Source organism: Cryptomeria japonica, chromosome 9 (genome assembly GCF_030272615.1).
Source record: "Cryptomeria japonica chromosome 9, Sugi_1.0, whole genome shotgun sequence".
NCBI classification, from domain to species: domain Eukaryota; kingdom Viridiplantae; phylum Streptophyta; class Pinopsida; order Cupressales; family Cupressaceae; genus Cryptomeria; species Cryptomeria japonica.
The window spans coordinates 283,432,116-283,450,194 of NC_081413.1; the positions used below are offsets into that span (position 1 = coordinate 283,432,116).

The following is an 18,079-nucleotide window of genomic DNA, read 5'->3' on the forward strand; positions in this document are numbered from 1 at the left end:
TTTCATGGAGATATGCCCAGGCTTGGAGGACGCTGAAAGTGTAGCAGGCGAATTAGCATTCTATCGCCTACCATTTTACACATCCAGGGCCCAATATGGTCCTTACAGCCAGATTAGGAAGGTTGCTGGTGTCAAATTCATACACAGATTTCACTTGGAGGATTACTGGGCAAGTGTCGAGGATGACCTTGAGGTCTGGAGAAAAATGCACTCCAGACTGCCCCTTGACACCATCAGAATAAGTGAGATTCATCAGGTACCAGACCAAGTGAAAGAAGACTCAGATTTGATGCAACCCGAATTCGAGAGGATAAAGGATCAACCTATCCTATTGCCAGATTGGTCGAAGCCTGAGGTAGATGATTTGAACATTTTAGCTAGACCAATGCTAAAATTCACTAAGCACTAGATTGACCGACAGACAAGAAAGTTGGTGGAAAACCATGTCCATCTGACATACCAGCTGATGGGAAATCTGGATTCCCACAGTGAGGCAACTGAAGGCTCTTCACAGGGTCAGGCGGGAAGAGAGGCCCGGATGGACAAAGGAAAAAATGCCCCAAAGAGGCCAAGGGTAACAAAGATGAAGGATATCCAACAGGAAATCCCGCATGAGGATCAATAGGAAACCCAGCAAAAGGAACCTCCACAAAAGAGAACGAGGATAGGAAGGGAGCATTCACCAGTTAGCTCCTCGAGCATACGAGAGGTAGAGATGTTCCCACATCCCGCAGGCCCACTTCCAGGGAACATTCCAGCACCTGATATACTCAGCATCAATGCTTCGTAGGCCCGTCATCAGCCAAGAAGTCAGAGGCAAGAAAGTTCCCCGCACCAGGAAGAAGTTCGCTAGGATAGTTTCGTGGAGACTATCCTTGGTGAAATGGAAGAGGAATCTCAAGAACGGGAGCATGCAGAAGATTACAGCCATTCCATCCCCGCACCAGATTGGTTGGTAGGCAGATTGGGAAATGAAGCAGAAGGAGGGACCAATCCTGCTCAAGAATTAGAAGAATTATTGAAGAGGATGGATCAACCACCAGAAAGAAAGGCCCCCCGAAACTTTTCCAAGGTAGTGTTGACGTGTATTTTGTACACGACCAAACATAGAATAAAATACCTAAAGGGTACCTTATCCTCTCTTGAATAAAGTCTCCGAATGCTGAAGATGTCGCGAAAAGGATCAATCAGGGTGACTTCAAGGTTCTTTGCTGTAGGATCTCTACGTGTGGATAAGCTCTCTGTGGTATGATGTGATTTGCTGGAATCACAAGGGGACTTACACTTGATGACTGAACGTCTGATTTGCTTTGAATATTGTTGGAACACAGAATTTTACTAGCTAACTGGAAGACAAACAAATGGCAAAAGATGCAAGGTTCAGGAAGTCCACTCTACTACCTAGAATGCGAGAAGATGGATGAGTGACTAGGTGGATTCCTACTGGGCTGGGTCTCACCATCAGGCTGAACAATTCAACACCAACTCAGTGCGATCTTCTAAGGGATGCTTCCAATATGTTTAAATCGTACACCATCTGACAATGATCACCATTCAAGAAAATGCATGAAACAATAGACGCGTAACGACTTATGATTAAGCTCATTTCATTTCAGTTGACCACACAAGGCGTCCTTACAATCAGTAAGAGGCTAGTGGTATGGATTAAACGGATTCCACACAAGTGCATTCAACAATTTCCTTCATTCGATCTAATCATCTACCATCTAGAATTGAAGATTCAACAAGAAACCATGCATATATCAAGAAACGACACACTTCACCATTACTTCAATGAAAATGGAGTTTGTTTACAATCAATGGCAACAATTTCTTGCCTTGTCCTCCTATTCTACTCTAATTGCTACTCTATCAACTGACTATTCACTTTCTAACTACTCTCTATCTATCTTCTATATTCCTTTGTAACTGCCTTTACAAAATGAAGAGTCGGGGCTTATATAGTGCCCTTAATACAATTTGATGGCTAAGATCAATTTGAGATCAATGGCCAAGATTCAACAATGAAAACCCTAATTAGGGTTTGTTACAACCATTAAATAACATTTAATGCTTGACCAATGATAAAATTACATTTTAATGACACATGTCTTCTTTGGAAAATTTGACCAATGGATAGCTGGGGTAGGTACATCGAAGTTTGTGCCACCTCCCATGAGTTAGGTACATTGAATCTGGACATGCTGAGGTGGACCACACCGACCACAGGAGCGATGATTGGGATGCTAACTCGTCTGACACTTGGTTGATGCCAATTTGATGTTGTTGAGAAGCTAGCTTTAATTAACTCTTCTGAAACTATTTGCTTCTTCAACGAACCCTTGCTCTGACTTCTTTTGTCTTTGATGTGCAGGATGATTGATGTACCTCGCCTTGGAATGCTGGATTGGAAGAAGTTATTCATGATGATGCTTGACCGAAGAAGGCCGTCCTTGTTGATGCTAGACTGGGGGAGGTCACGCTTATCCTTGCTTGATCGTCTTTGATGAGAACTTGCCGACTTGTAGATCCTCCGGGCTTTGGAGTCGCCATCTTGATACCTACACAACATTTCACAATTAGTAGTATATCTTGAAGTCTAAAACTTAAAAGGAAGATTTAAGATTTTAATTAGGAAACTTCATGATAAATCTTGAGTTATCATTTCCTAATTAACCATGTAATACTTAGATTTTTCCAAAACAAATGTCCAAAAATCAAACCTTAAGCAAGGGTGTCAAGATGATTTCGCCATACCTCCTGAGTATTAAACTCTAAGAAATGATGCAAGAAAAATGAATTTCGCTAGGCAAAGTGTAGATCAAAGCCTTCTTTTGAACAAATTGCGCCTCCTTTAGCTTGGAAAAGAATAAACTCCACTTCCTTCTAGCCTTCAACACTTGAAAGAAATTCGCTCCAAGCAAGCCAGATTTCGCTCCTCCAATTAGCTCTCCAATTTCGCACTTAAGGAAGTGATTGAATGATTTGAAATGTGAAACAAAACCCCTCCAATATATAGAGCGCTCACCTCTCTTCTCTCCAAGGCCGACTTGCCAAATAAAAGGTGAAATAATAAATAAAACCTTAAAAGAGTAGGCCGACTTGTCAAACAAAGGCAAAATAATGCCTTGTGCGCTCAACTTGTAATCTTTTAATTTATTTAAATTAATTTTAATACCTCTAAGATGTTTATTTTGATTATTTCAAGGTACAAAATTAATTTATTAAATTAAAATGCCTTTAATTTAATGCGAATTTGATTTAGCCTTTCCAAAGGCCTCAAAGTTAGCAACTTGGTGAATTTTAAGGAATATCAATGCTCAATAATGTAAAAATGAATGATATCACCAATTCCGCCCTGGACCTTCAGTGAAGGTCAGGAGCGATTTTTCAATCTAGTCCTTGCATACCTCCTTTTTTGGTCCAAAATTTCATCTAGGCATTTAAATGGCATTTTTAACTGGAGTTTTGAGTTTGATTTCATTTGATCTCTAGGAGGAAAGTGCCGTTAGGACTTTTTCGCCCTGGACCTTCAGTGAAGGTTAGGAGCGATTTTTCAATTTTGCTCTTAATCCTTCATCTTTTAATTGTCAATTCTCCTTGTGGGGTAAGCAATGATCTTCTTCATCCATTCCATACATGTTTGATTTGTTTTTGTAAGGCAAAATAGGTGCTCCAAAGATTTTTGCTTTGGGCCTCCAGTGAGGGTCAGGAGTGACTTTTGCAATTTAGGCTAGGATCATCAAGTTTTGGAGGTAAATCCTTGTTCATCACGTTTTGGAGGACCCTTCCACTTTAGCACAACCTTGCCTTAGCGCAATCTTGAAGGGAAGTTGTTGGTTTTGTAAATTTCGCCCTGGGCCTTCAGTGAGGGTCAGGAGCGACTTTGAGTCTTTTTGCACAAATTCTTGATCACTTCAACTTCAAATTACCTTCAAGGCGTAGAATATCACGTTCTCCTCCTGACCAAGCAAGATTTTGTCTTAATTCCACAAACAAAGGAGAGAATCATGAAAAATTGCTCTAGGCCCTCTCTGAGGGTCAGGAGCGATTTTTGTAATTGCCTTCAAAATCCTTACTCTTAACGATCCTTTTTCACTTCAAGGCAATTTAAACATTATTCCAAACTTGTGCCTTGGCTTAGATTTGTCCAAACTTGGAGAGAAAGGCTCAATATTAGATTTTTCGCCTTGGGCCCTCACTGAGGGTCAGGAGCGATTTTGCAAATTCAAGCTTATCCATCTTTTGTTAGCCCTCCAAATTATCTTCAATGGGCAAAACACACCCTTCCTCATTCATTTCAATCATAAAATCGCTTTGTCCTTGCAAGAAAATTACACATTTGAAAATTTCGCTCTAGACCCTCTCTGAGGGTTAGGAGCGATTTTTGCTATCTGGACCAAAATACTTCACTTTTCATCTCAAAATTTCTTTGCTAAGGAAGATGTCATCTTGTTTCATGCTATGAATAAAAATTCATGTCCAAGAAAGGTCGAAAAATGTGCACACAAAGAAAATCGCTCTGGACCCTCTCTGAGGGTCAGGAGCGATTTTACCTTTCCTAGGCAAAACTCCTTCATCTCATCATCTTTAATTGAGTCTGGATACTTTATCATGTTCACTTCATCCTCCACCATGCCTTTGACATCTCAAATCGACCAAATAAGGCTAGAAATGACCTCCATAAGATTTTTCGCTCTGGGCCCTCTCTGAGGGTTAGGAGCGATTTTCACTTTGGACCCTCTGCAAGGGTCAGGAGCGAAATTTGACTTTTTTGAACTCTGTCAGGATAATTTTATGGAATATAACATTTAAGTATAAGTTCTTATACTTAAGTTATATTCCATATATACTTTAAGGATGTTTGAGAGTGGTTTCAGACCTCCAGGAGTTATATTGCAAAATCTAGTTTTTGGAGGTTTTTCAGTTTCCAGACTTAGTCAAATTTTAGGATCAGGACTTTCAAACTTCATCACTCATCAACCCGACCTAACTCAAGCAGAACCTGCTATCCAGGTGATCCCCTTGGCGACACTCGAAAGCTAAAGGCTAACAGACAAAACCCTAAAAGACCTAGAAAACAAATCCTGAAAAGCAAAAAGCAGGGGTCCCCATTTGTTTTGGAGCTCGCATGGTCTCATTCTCTTCATAGATTAGATTTGTTTTCATGCTGTTAGACAAACTGGATTTGATAGGATTGCTTGTTGCAAAATTCGTGCTCATACTTTTGGTATGCAACTGATTGTTGCATACCGTGCAAAGTTAGCCTGAGCCTCCATTTTATGTGTAAGTTTAACTTCGATTATCAGGAGAAGTTGTTCGATTTGATGGTTTCTCTTGATGATTTGAAAATCCTTAAACACACCCCCTGAAGATTGCACCGCCTCGTATAGTTGTGCGTTGCTGGCAAAGTGAAGTGTGGTTGGATTTTGCGCAAGTTATCCCGTCTCTTTGTTCATAGGTTTAGATTACTTTAAGTTCAGTCTTTCTCTGCCCTATTCCTATTTACTTTCTGTACATTTCAAAGTCCAAAGATCCAAAACAAGAGCTTTTATTGCAAATCATCTGTACAAAAGATCCTTGAGCTTGTATAAGTTTCTTCAACATACGTAAGGCCCCTTGGGTTATCAACAAACCCATCAAACAACTGAGTCGCATCCATGCACTGAAGGAACCTTGGGAATTAGCCGTTTGAACTCTAAGTAATCCTAGCATACGAACTAATCTTGATCAAGAGAGGATAAGGTGACCGTTGGTGACTTTATTCTGTGTTAGGCACGGTCATAAAAAACACGTCAACAGTGTCATACTTAATTTCATATATATTCATAATACATAGAGGAAATTATAAAATCTGCCAGCAAGGAATATACATAGAAACTGCCAGGAAGGAAAAGAGAGGAGGGAATAAACACGGAGTATTGATGTGAGTCTGCCGTTAAGGTAAGAAAGGAGCACGGGAAGAATCTTCAAGTCTGCCAGAATAGGAAAATAGGAGTAGGCAGCATAAGGTATGTAGAAGACCAATTTTTATTAGAATATTAAAGTATAGCAGTCAACAAATTATAATTATATTAAATCTTATTGATATATCATTAATGGTAACTGTTGTGTATAGTGTGAATTTTGTGCCCTAGATCAGTAATCAGATTTATGTCTTTTAATTATGCCCTAGTTTGTTAATTAGATTTGTAATATTTTATTAAACCATAATTCAGTAAACTCAGAAATGAAACAAGTAAACAAGAGACAAACGCAAATACCCTGGGAAAACCTCCAAGGAGGAAAAACCGAGCATTAAAGACCCACAGGTCAGATTATATATTCTCTCTTAATTGCACAAATACAATACTTAGCTTGCTTCTCCAGATCTGATCCCTTTTGTATGTCAGATCTGCACTTCTAAGCACTTCAAGTCTGCACCAAAAGAGGCCTATATCCTCTTGGACAAGTTCGCACAATCCTGGACAAGTTCACACAATCCTTGGATAAATTCGCACTTTTATCAGCAAAGGTAATTCGCTGATTGCATTGATGATTGAATTGTGTTTGCACTTTAACTTTATTTATATGGATCTTTTGACCAAAGTCGGCCTCAATCCTTTTTGGCGCCAATTTATATTTTGTGGTGTGAGTCCTTTTTGGTGTAGCGTGGAGGATGGGGCTGGACTTGTCTTGGGGCCACACTACCCCTTAAGGATAGGACCCAGTCCTAAATGGGTTCGGATGTTGCCTTAAGGCAATCCGAACCCATCTTTCCCTAGTTATAAACAACACTCCCTCTTAACTAGGGAAGAAAAGAATACATAATCTGAACCTTTAGAGTTCCATCTAGCACACAAGCATAGAATGGATCTAGCACACAAGCATAGAATTACATCTTCCACCTAGCACACAAGCATAGGATGGTTCTAGCTCACAAGCATAGAAAGTGTAATACAAAAGTGTGGGTCTTTACATAATTACAATTTTCCATCTAACACACAAGCATAGATTGGACACAATTCATTCTTGCACACAAATAAAGAATGATCAAGGTGCTGTAGATAGAGTCACTGAGATTGGAGCTCCCTCTCAATCAAGGTTCTGTTTTCCACAATACCAAGTCTGTCTCTGAAGTATTTGAACTTCACTCTGGATAAGGGTTCGGTAAGGATATCTGCAACCTATTCATTTGTGCTAATATACTTTAGCTGAATGGTACCTCTTTGCACCTCTTTGCACAATATCCCATAGTATCCATCTTGTAATGCCTGTGGAGGATGACTTCAAACTTTAACATGCACACTTGCAAGTCATGAATACATACACAATTTATTCATGCACATCATGGAGTCTTTCCATGCCATCGATCACGCATATCCACCATTCATTGTCTTTACCTCAGTCTTCTCCCAAAGAAGAATGTAACATCATAATCTTCCATCTTGCACACAAGCAAGAAATGGAATAGACATAATCCGAATATTGTAGTCTTCCATCTTGCACACAAGCATAGAATGGAACTACATAACATAGTCTTCCAGCTCGCACACAAGCATAGAATGGATCCACCTTACATTGCCCGCAGAAGGTGGAGAGGATCTTTTCTACCATTTTACATTGCCCGTAGAGGATGGTTGATACAACACAATGTATCGCAAAGGTTGAGACTCCTTCTAAACCAAGGCGGTGTTCTCCACAACTCCAAGTCTATCTCAAGCTTCAAGAGACTTGGTGAGAACATCTGCAACATAGGATTGTCCTGCCATAAAACACTGAGTTGTCAGGCATCAACATACAACCTTGATAATAAATCAAAATAGCACAACAAGAATTTTGAGAAACCACACTGGTTCTCTTGATGCAACACTTGCAACAATGTATTTATCTACAGTAATACTTAATGCCACTGAGGACTGCCCCTGTAGGTCCAAGAGATCGCAATGGGTGAATGCTTGATGATTTTTCCTTGTCCGTAACACTTCTTGACCAATCTCAACTTAAGCAGCTTCAACCCATAATCAACTGTGTCTCGCAAGTATCTTAGGATGTGCTTGGCTGCAACACGATAAACATGTTTGGGCAAGCTCATGAATTGACTGAGAGCATTCATTGCAAGGCATATGTCTGGTCTAGTGTTAACTAGATACATCAGTGATCCAATCAATTGCCTGTACTCTGATGGATCTGCAGAATCAGAGTTAGTTGCAGAAACACTTAACTTCTTTAAGTTAGATTCCATAGGAGTAGACATGGGTTTACAATCCATCATTCTAAATCTTTTCAAAATATCAATAGTATACTTTCCTTGACTTAGAAAAATTTCGTTAGACTTTTGCCATACTTCTAGACCTAGAAAATAATGCATTAAACCTAAGTCCATTTCAAATTTTGAAGCTAGTTCTTTCTTACATCTAATGATAAGTTCATCTTTACTAGTAAGAAATGAATCATCCACATATCGAACTATAATTAGCATTTCATCATTGGATGACTTTAAGTAGATGTTAGAGTCAGCATCATTTTACAAAATTCTAAACTTAACAAGTATTCTTTCATACCAAGCACGAGAGTCCTGTTTGAGGCCATACAGGGCTTTCTTCAATTTGCACACCTGAATCTCATAACCCCTTAAGATATATCAAAATAGCTGGAACTCCCTCTCAGCAGCAGCTATGTCCAATCATAGCTTCCAAAGTACTTGAACTTCCTTTGAGTGTATGCCCATCCTAATAATTTCCCTTGAAGATTTAGTATGCCTTGTTTTAAAAGCATTCCAAGCCACTAAAAGATCCAATCAATTTCTTGTACTCCGGGATAGGAAATCATACTCTATGATGAAATTGAAAAATGCTTGACTCAAGAAAAGAATTACATGTTAATACTCATAATAAAAGGTAATCAACCAACATAGGTTATAGTATACCAACTCAGAAGGAGGTGCTCCTCCTTAACTTCTGCACAATCAATCTTTTATGTTAATCTCAAGGGTCTTGTCCATCTATCTTTCAATAAGGTGGACCCATAGCACAATTGTTGAGATAAGATGAGGATAAATTCCATCAAGAGATTACTCAACAAGATTGCCAATAAATGTTATCGATAGAAAACGAAAATCCTAAGAAATCAACAATACATTCTAACTTCTATTATGTAGGAAAGAGCATAATCATAGCCAATTAACTGAAAGCAACCTGTCATGCAGTTATTTTAACAGATAACTGACACATAATAAAACTGCATTTGTCACAGCATTTAATGACATGAGCTCGAATGCAACAGGGATGATATAAGGATGTTAACTCGAGATAACACAGGCACAAACTTGTTTGCAGACCTACAAGGATGAACATCTGTCACTGGGAACCTCAAAACATTATTGGCCCAACACGGGTTAATTCAAAGAGTATCATTTTCCTTTCACACAACCCAACAAGGGTTTTACAAAACTAAGTAAACACAAACCCATAAGAAGCAAATGAAACCCTTATTATTACAACTTGACAAAGAAACCCCATGTAAACAAATTGACAAAGTTATTCAACAGGAATACTTAACCTTCAATTATCATAAAGTCTCTCATCACAAAGTTAATAAAGAATTAAGAAAAATACACCTGTTGATGATTAGATAATACTGACACTTGAACCGAAAGATTCCCCAAAAGAAATTATCTTTGCAATCTATCTTCAAAAGCCATAATTCACAATCTCCTCTTGATGTGCTTTAGCACAGTCAGCTAGGGTTTGAAGATTGGTGGGAATACAACTGATTTTGTTAGCAATACAAAATAGCAGTTGCATGTCTAGTAGCAAATAAATCTAGTATACCATCAAAGATTCAATTATTATTAAAATTGGATTGGATTACATCAAGGGATAAGAATCATGAAATATATACCAATCTAGGGTTTAGACCAATTCTGAAAATCAACAACTCTGAAGGTTTGAATAAGGTAATAACTCCACAGTATACACCTTGCATTCCAGAGATCTGAAAATCTGAAAGGAGAAATATCAGTTACTTCCTCCTTTGGTTCTTCACTCGAATATCCACAATGAATTAAAGAATGACTCCTTGATGAGGACCCGATGATGCCCTCTAACTCCACCCCTGTCATTATCTTAATAAAAGACGAACAACAACCTGAAGGTAAGAGCTTACTGAAATCTGAGGGTTAGTATAACCTTAGCTCTGATACCATATGAATTTTGTGCCCTAGATCAGTAATCAGATTTATGTCTTTTAATTATGCCCTAGTTTGTTAATCAAATTTGTAATATTTTATTAAACCATAATTCAGTAAACTTAGAAATGAAACAAGTAAACAAGAGACAAACACAAATACCCTGGGAAAACCTCCAAGGAGGAAAAATCCAGCATTAAAGACCCACAGGTCAGATTATATATTCTCTCTTAATTGCACAAATACAATACTTAGCTTGCTTCTCCAGATCTGATCCCTTTTGTATGTCAGATCTGCACTTCTAAGCACTTCAAGTCTGCACCAAAAGAGGCCTATTCCTCTTGGACAAGTTCGCACAATCCTTGGATAAATTCGCACTTTTATTAGCAGAGCTAATTCGCTGATTGCATTGATGATTGAATTGTGTTTGCACTTTAACTTTATTTATATGGATCTTTTGACCAAGGTCAGCCTCAATCCTTTTTGGCGCCAATTTATATTTTGTGGCGTGAGTCCTTTTTGGTGTAGCGTGGAGTATGGGGCTGGACTTGTCTTGGGGCCACGCTACCCCTTAAGGATAGGACCCAGTCCTAAATGGGTTTGGATGTTGCCTTAAGGCAATCCGAACCCATCTTTCCCTAGTTATAAACAACATATAGTGTTAATCAAATAGAAGGCATTAATATGATATTAATTTGCGAGACAAATTAGATAAATAATATTAAAATGATAATAGTGTCAGACTAGACATATAAATATATAGCTGCACATTAATTCTGGAATACATAATACAATTAAATTCAGGCTGCACAAAATATTGTAATGCTGTAAGTCCATATGATGCGACTAATATAAGGAATAATAAATTCAGTATAATGGAATAATGGCAATAAATGGTTAATACTAATACAAAGATGCTAACAGAAAATATTGATGATAACACAATACAAGGCACTAATGTAATATAATGGAATGTGACAATTATATCAGATATAATTGATTATCATAATGTGATGAATTGAATAAATATAATAAATGATTCATTGTAAATGAGGGACTCTCTTAAGTACGCCACTCCATAGTGGATGCCTAACACCTGTCACATGGAGCCAAGAGGGGTGAAGCATCTGCTCTTGGGCTTGAGAGAGAAGGTGGTTGTGATGAGGGGGAATGGCGATAGAACACCTCGCTGGGTACGCCACTCCATGATGGATGCCTAACACCTGCCATATGGAGCCAAGGGGGATATGGTATTCTGCCCTTGGGCCTAGGAGGAATGGTTTCTTGGATGCCCTGTCCAACTAGTGGACTGAAGGAATTGATTGGTAACTAACTTACAAACCGACTTTATTTAATAATCTGATCTCATCTAGAAAATATAATAATCTGATCATATTCAACAAATATAATTCTAAGAGTCATTAATATAGCAGATTTGATATCATTTAATATAATTCATATTTCAGTTTAAGTATTATTTCATATATGTTCTCTAATTTTTTGCAGGAAAACAATATACAAAGGTACGCCTATAAAACCTAATTACTTATTTATAGATTTGGCCAAATTTGGGTTAAATTAAAGCGTAACTAATTAGTGGACATTACATACTATTGCACATTTCATTTCAGAAAACAGCCCCAAAAGGGCCCACAAATCTCCTCCGCTTTGTTCCCTCCTTTCTTCTTTGCAAAACTCTCATTATCTCTAAGAATGTTTTTCTTCCTTGCATTCCCTTACAAGAGCTATAGCCTCTACTTTTTTATCCCATCACTCATCAATGTTCGCTTGAAGTCTCCTCTCTCTCTCTCTCTGATCTAATCTCTCTATTCTTATGCTAGACAAACATCCATAACCTGCTTGAAAGCTTCTATTCATTGTAGGCAGGGAGGGTGCTGGCAATGGTTGTGAAATTTACAAATTTAGCTTTTCACCTGCCAATTGTGTTTGCCTGAAAGTTTCTACAGCCTTTTCAACAATCCATTTGTGCATATACTGCCCTCTCTCCTCACATTTTTCTCTCATCCTCCTGCTATATTTTGCCTTTTCCTCATGCCCTTGCTTCTTCCCCTTGGACTCCCATTCTCCTCATGTTTTTTGTTTTTTCTTGCATTTTTTCTAGGCTTTGATGGATACCCATGCTTCTATTAATTATTTTGTTGACTCCTTTTTTTTTATGTTTCTTTTTCCCTCATGCATGGTCCAACATGGATGGCTGACAGGGAAGTGACAATTACGACTTCTGCCTATGCAAAGACAGAAGTGGACAAGAGAACAAATGCAGGATAAGGGGTTTCTCTTTCTGGTCTTCCATTTTCATGTGGCCCAACCTTCCCATTCTGTTCTAGGGAAAATGCAAGGGAATGAGTGCAATGTTCCTATCTTCTGACCTAAGTCCTGTGAACCTGGTCCTAATTGGGCTCAAAACACATTGCAGGGGATGGAAAACCTTCCATCTTTTGGGCATTCCTCTCCTAAGTCCCTTATATGGTTGGGTTGGTTTTGGTTGGTTTGCGGCATTAGAGGATGATGGCCTCTAGTTTAAGATCAGATGGTACCAGATGGAATTAGAAACATAGTCATTTTTGAGGTACTTTACTGACCATGGTGGTCTTTGAACTTCATTAACACTGATGATATTAAGTTATAGTTTTTATTTTTTTACCTATTAGGGTAGTTTAAAACAGTGATGGCAGTTCTGATATTTTTTATGTAAACATTTTGTAAGGCATAGAGTTACCATTTAATTTGCTCGATTTTAGGTACTGTCCTCTGATGATGATTAGCAGAATTTTGATTATGCTTATTGTAATATCTTGAAACACTTCTCTGCTTCTTCCAATTCTAGACTATGGAGTACTTAGATTCGGATGTCTTATATTATGCCAGATATTCATTACTACAAAATTGACCCTTTTTGAGAAAAAGGCATTACGTATTGCAATAATTCGTTTTCTCTTGATGTTCAAATTACACGATCTATCCTGTAAAATTGTGTTAAATTATATTTTTTCTTTTTTTTTACAGAGCTCAGCTCTTGGGTTCTTGCTAGCACAAAAGCACTTTACAAACCCACTGGTTGCAGTTCCATCAGCTGTTAGTGTTGTCTTCATGGCGGTATTGTTCAAGATCTTATCAATTCCAAAGTTCTGTCTGGGAAAAATGCTAATTTTGACTACACATTAGTTTGTCATGGCATTTTAACATTTTGCTTTCTGTTTCCAGCTTGGAGGAAGTGCACTGGCTGTCTACTGGAGGAATGTTGCCATTCCTTTGGATGATAAAGATGATTTCAAGGAGTAACTGCAGTTTTGGATTGACTTTTTTTGTTAAATTTTTAATATTGAATTGATGTTACATTAACTCCAGTCCTCACCTCTCCTACTGAACCTCAAACCTTTTGAATAGTACCAGTACATTGCAGTTGAGTGCACTACCGAGAAATCTTCTGTCAGTAAGTTATAAATATCTTGATGAAGTGCATCGATTCCCTACAAGTTTTTCAGCCTTAAGATGGACCATACATGGTGTGAACTGATATTGTGATTCAGAGTTATTGCTCTAATTCAACATTCTACTCAGGGAAATCTTCTAAGTGAACTAGATTTAGCAACAGGAATAAAAATTCATGACACCAATCAGTTTTTAGTTTTAAATAAGGGTAAACCCTTTCTTCACGGTTGTATATAATTTTTCCTTGCTGAATAACATGATGGTTGATATTTTTAATTAGGATTCTCGTCATCAAATTGTATTGGATCGGAATGTAATAGAAGTTGACATGTTTGGTATCGAAACTGACCTATGTTAATGTGATTTACCAACTTCAATCAATTAACTTGAGAATTAAAGTTTTCACTTACGAAAGCTGCAAGTGCTATTTGCTTTGTACTCATCCGTATCTTTGAAGCATGACAATGTCTCTAGAGCTAACACAAAGATAACAATGGCAGGCTTCTAGTGTTTCTCTTGAAAACAAAATTTGAAGCAGCTTGTGTGCCATAATAAAGTGGAACATGATATGCATTGTGGCCTTTCAACTTTCGCTTAGTTTCTGGAAGTCGCAATGAGCTATTAGTTTTTTACTCCAGCTGGATTAATATTCACATCAGAAGCCAGTTTTGATGGCAAACATTTACATATTCCGGATTAATGTTAATTGGACTCTGGCATAAAAACGAATTGGCCCTTCTTTGTAGCACTTTGCTTAAAGACCTGTTAGTGTTTGAGATTTTGTGACTGCAATTAAGACTACTACATTCACAAACTGGCATTTCAATACCATCTAATATTCAAGTTTTGTGTTTTCAATTCTGTATGTTAAATATAATATATTGTTGATTTTCCAATAATAATCCAATTCACTTGTTCAACTATCACCCAATCTTGATAGTTTCCTTTTTCCTTTGCAAATACTAGATGCCCACTTTATTGTATGCAGAATTTTTTGACAAGTTAAATGTGAGTTGGCTAAATACGTATGTAGTCCACAACCAAATTTACATTTGAAAATTTTGCATTCCAAAATCACATTTTTTATTCTATGATATCATAATGTACATTTTTATTTGTTCAAACTGTATAATTTTTATATGATCGATTTACCCCTCTAAAGGGACAGGCATGTAGAAGGTTGACAAGACAGGTAAAATGGAACCCTTAGGAAACCAAGAGCAAGAAGTTTGCTTAGATAGGAAAAATGCTCCCTGGGTGCCTTATTGATTTTGATACTTAAGTAATGCCTGCAGTAGAAGGTATGAAATTGACATTGACGCTATCGATGGATAATAAGACAATCCTACTCGAGGAAGACAGCCGGGAACTAGTAGTGCCATGGAGGTGGCAACTCAGCTATAAGTTTAGAGGTATAATAAACAATTCTAGGGACCTGGCTTCAACATATTAGTTATTTGCTTAAACTTGACATTGAGAAATAAATGAACTCGATGATCTTATAGCTAATGTAGGAGTAGACGAAGATTTATACAAAAGAATAATTGAGCATGGGGGACTCGTGGGTTATTGCCATGTAAGGGCTAGTAAAGAAGGATCGTAAGGTGTGAACTTATGAACAGGTGACAGATTTCGAAAGGATAGGAAAAAGATTGCTTTAATATAGGACAATGTTGGATAGAGTTGTAGGGAGGAAATGCTTTCACTATCTTTACAGGTATCCTGATTACGCTTGACAAATACACACATAAAATAATGCTTGCTCATTATAGAGGTTTTGCCAAGTCTCATGTTAGTGCAGAATGGAAGTGGGTTTCCTTTACTGTTTGGGTAATGAATATGGTTGAAATTATTATTCTTGTAATTCTATATAGGAGTAATTACGTATGAGAAAAGTGGTCTTGAGGTGTCACAACCTTGATTTCTAGGTCATGAGATTCACTAACTTCACCACCACAATTTTTTTTCTGTTTTCTCAATCAAGTAAATCTTCAGTAAAGTCTATGTTATCCCTAGGATATGTTTTTGATTAAGGGTAGCAGGGATTTTGAAAGGACCCAAACCCTTGTACAACCAGAACAATAAGCATTAAGAACAGCAAAGGTTAAAAAACAACCAAGAGGACCTATGTTAATCGGCTAGTCATAAAAATGCACATAGATTTGTAAATCAGCGACATGTAATGTAAGGGACGTCATATTCCACACAACCAAATAGTTTGTGAATCGCAATTAGTGATATTCATTGTAAACAAAACATCTTACGCATATCAGCTTGACTAAAGTACAATTTATTTTCAAATTTCATCTTTGAAATCCATAAAAGGTTTGAATACTGTCATTAAATGATACATACACATTGCAAATATTCCAACATTAGGCATTGCATATCATTTCAAAAGCGAACTGATCATTAATATCAATTTATTGCAAACAAATTGCATATAAATATACTTTATACAAACTGAACAACATCCACGCATTTGCTGATGTTTGTGGGATAGAGGGGATCAAACAAGTGCTTTTCCACAAACCATAGAGCCAAACAAGGCTTCCAGTGCTTCCGTTTATTAGTGTTTGTTCAATTATACAATAGTCTAAACGTGGCCAATTTATAAGGGTTAAGACACGACAACATCTTTTGTATTGATAGTTATAATGACACAAAACCATTGCATATACCTAAATCTTGTGTGGGCACAACATATTGACAGTTATAATGACACAAAACCATTGCATATACCTAAATCTTGTGTGGGCACAACATATTGACCTATACATAAATAAAATATAATTGCAACATGGGTAAATCACAACTCACCAAACACCCAAAGCAAATTGGCAAGACAACCCCTCAACCTCAACCACCAAACTCTTCTTATACATAATTCAAACAAGTTATGAACTTTGATTATCGAGGTGTGTGTAGGATGCGTGAAAACAAATGGTATTAGGTGAGGCCCCCATTGGTCTTGTTTAATACCACTACTCAAAGTCAAAGAATGCCCAATACAAGTAACACCTCATAGCTAAGGCTAATGCATAAATAACAATCAACTTACACTCTTTACACATACAACAACTACTGACATGCACATCTCCAAAAAAATCTATTTCAAATCAAGAGTAAGTTTAGAGATCAACAAAGAAGATTAAATGTAATATTCAAGCCATATCTACATTTTTACAATCTAAGTTCAAAAATCAGGATGAGGTGTTGGACATCTGGGATCATGTGTTATAATTATTTGTTTGAGGTTGACTTGTACATTTGTCTTCAAGAATAGGAGAAATTGTATAAGTTGGTCATATTTGAGATGATTTTGAGCATTTCCAAGGTGTCTTGAAATTGAAATGCATGTATCAAAATGGGGTAGAAAACCAAATTGAGTGAACTCATCGGTTTGTGCAAGTGATGAAAATATCATTGACTATGAAATTGTAAGTTGGAAGGAGAAAATTCACAACAATGTTGACAATGCATTGAATGTGAATATTTTTATTGTTTCAAACATCTCTTCAACATTCAATCTTCTATTTTTGGCATGTGAGGTTAGAAGATAGTTTAAGTTCATTGCAAACTTAGAGAAGTTGACTCTTATAACAACTGAAAAAATGGGGGAAAAGCCTAAGAGAGATCTTACAAGCAACCACTGACTCTAGATCAAACACAAATCAACTCCAATCGTCAACACAATAAAGGAAGCATTTTCAACAAAACAATATTGAAATAACATAATTTAAACACTCATATGTTGAACACAATGCTCTTGCCTCCATTGCTCTTCTCCTCCTGGTGGCATACAATGGTAGTGGCTCTCAAAGTCGTACAATACTTAGAGAGTGATTACAAGAATTTAAAGAATGTGGTTGAACATGATTGAGGATGACATTGGATTTATAGATTTTTGAGATTAAAATTAACAATCAAGATTGATTTGACAACAAAAAGACCAATGGTGGAGAATCATGAGACAAGGTAGTTGGGAGCTGATTACTCATGTAACCAGATTGATTGGTAAGCTAACTTAGTTGATTGACTTAGTGGAAAGTGATCCTTGGTAAGTTATCATTTCTTTTTTTGAAATGATACAACACGAATTCATACCCTCTCATTGGCGTCCAGACATCCCCTAAGTCTCATACTTGTCCCCTGAGACATCTAATTTTAACTGAGATGACCTTTTCGATTTAGGGCTAGAATCAGGAAATTGGTTCATTAAATCTTGATTCAGACGCCTTCCCTCCTTTTGTTTCTTAGGTTTGGCTTCTTGGGGACTCTCTCCTTCAGTAGCCTTTTCCTTTTGTCTTCTAACCCTAGGTTTCTTAGATGGACCCTCCATTGTGGTAGAAACTGAACAATTGAATTGAAAAGATACTTACTAGAATTGGGCACTTGTAATTGAATCACTAACTCCGAATTTCTTGCTCGCTTCTTGTTCTTAATCACTCTGGCCTC

General features: G+C 37.3%; 1 long non-coding RNA gene across 1 annotated transcript; it reads left to right on the forward strand.

The window, feature by feature from the left end:
* Positions 1-13,166: 13,166 nt before the first annotated feature.
* On the forward strand, positions 13,167-14,026 carry LOC131042145 (uncharacterized). Its single transcript, XR_009105126.2, has 2 exons — positions 13,167-13,285; positions 13,394-14,026. It is a non-coding gene; the product is annotated as an uncharacterized LOC131042145 (long non-coding RNA).
* The last annotated feature ends 4,053 nt before the right edge of the window (positions 14,027-18,079 follow it).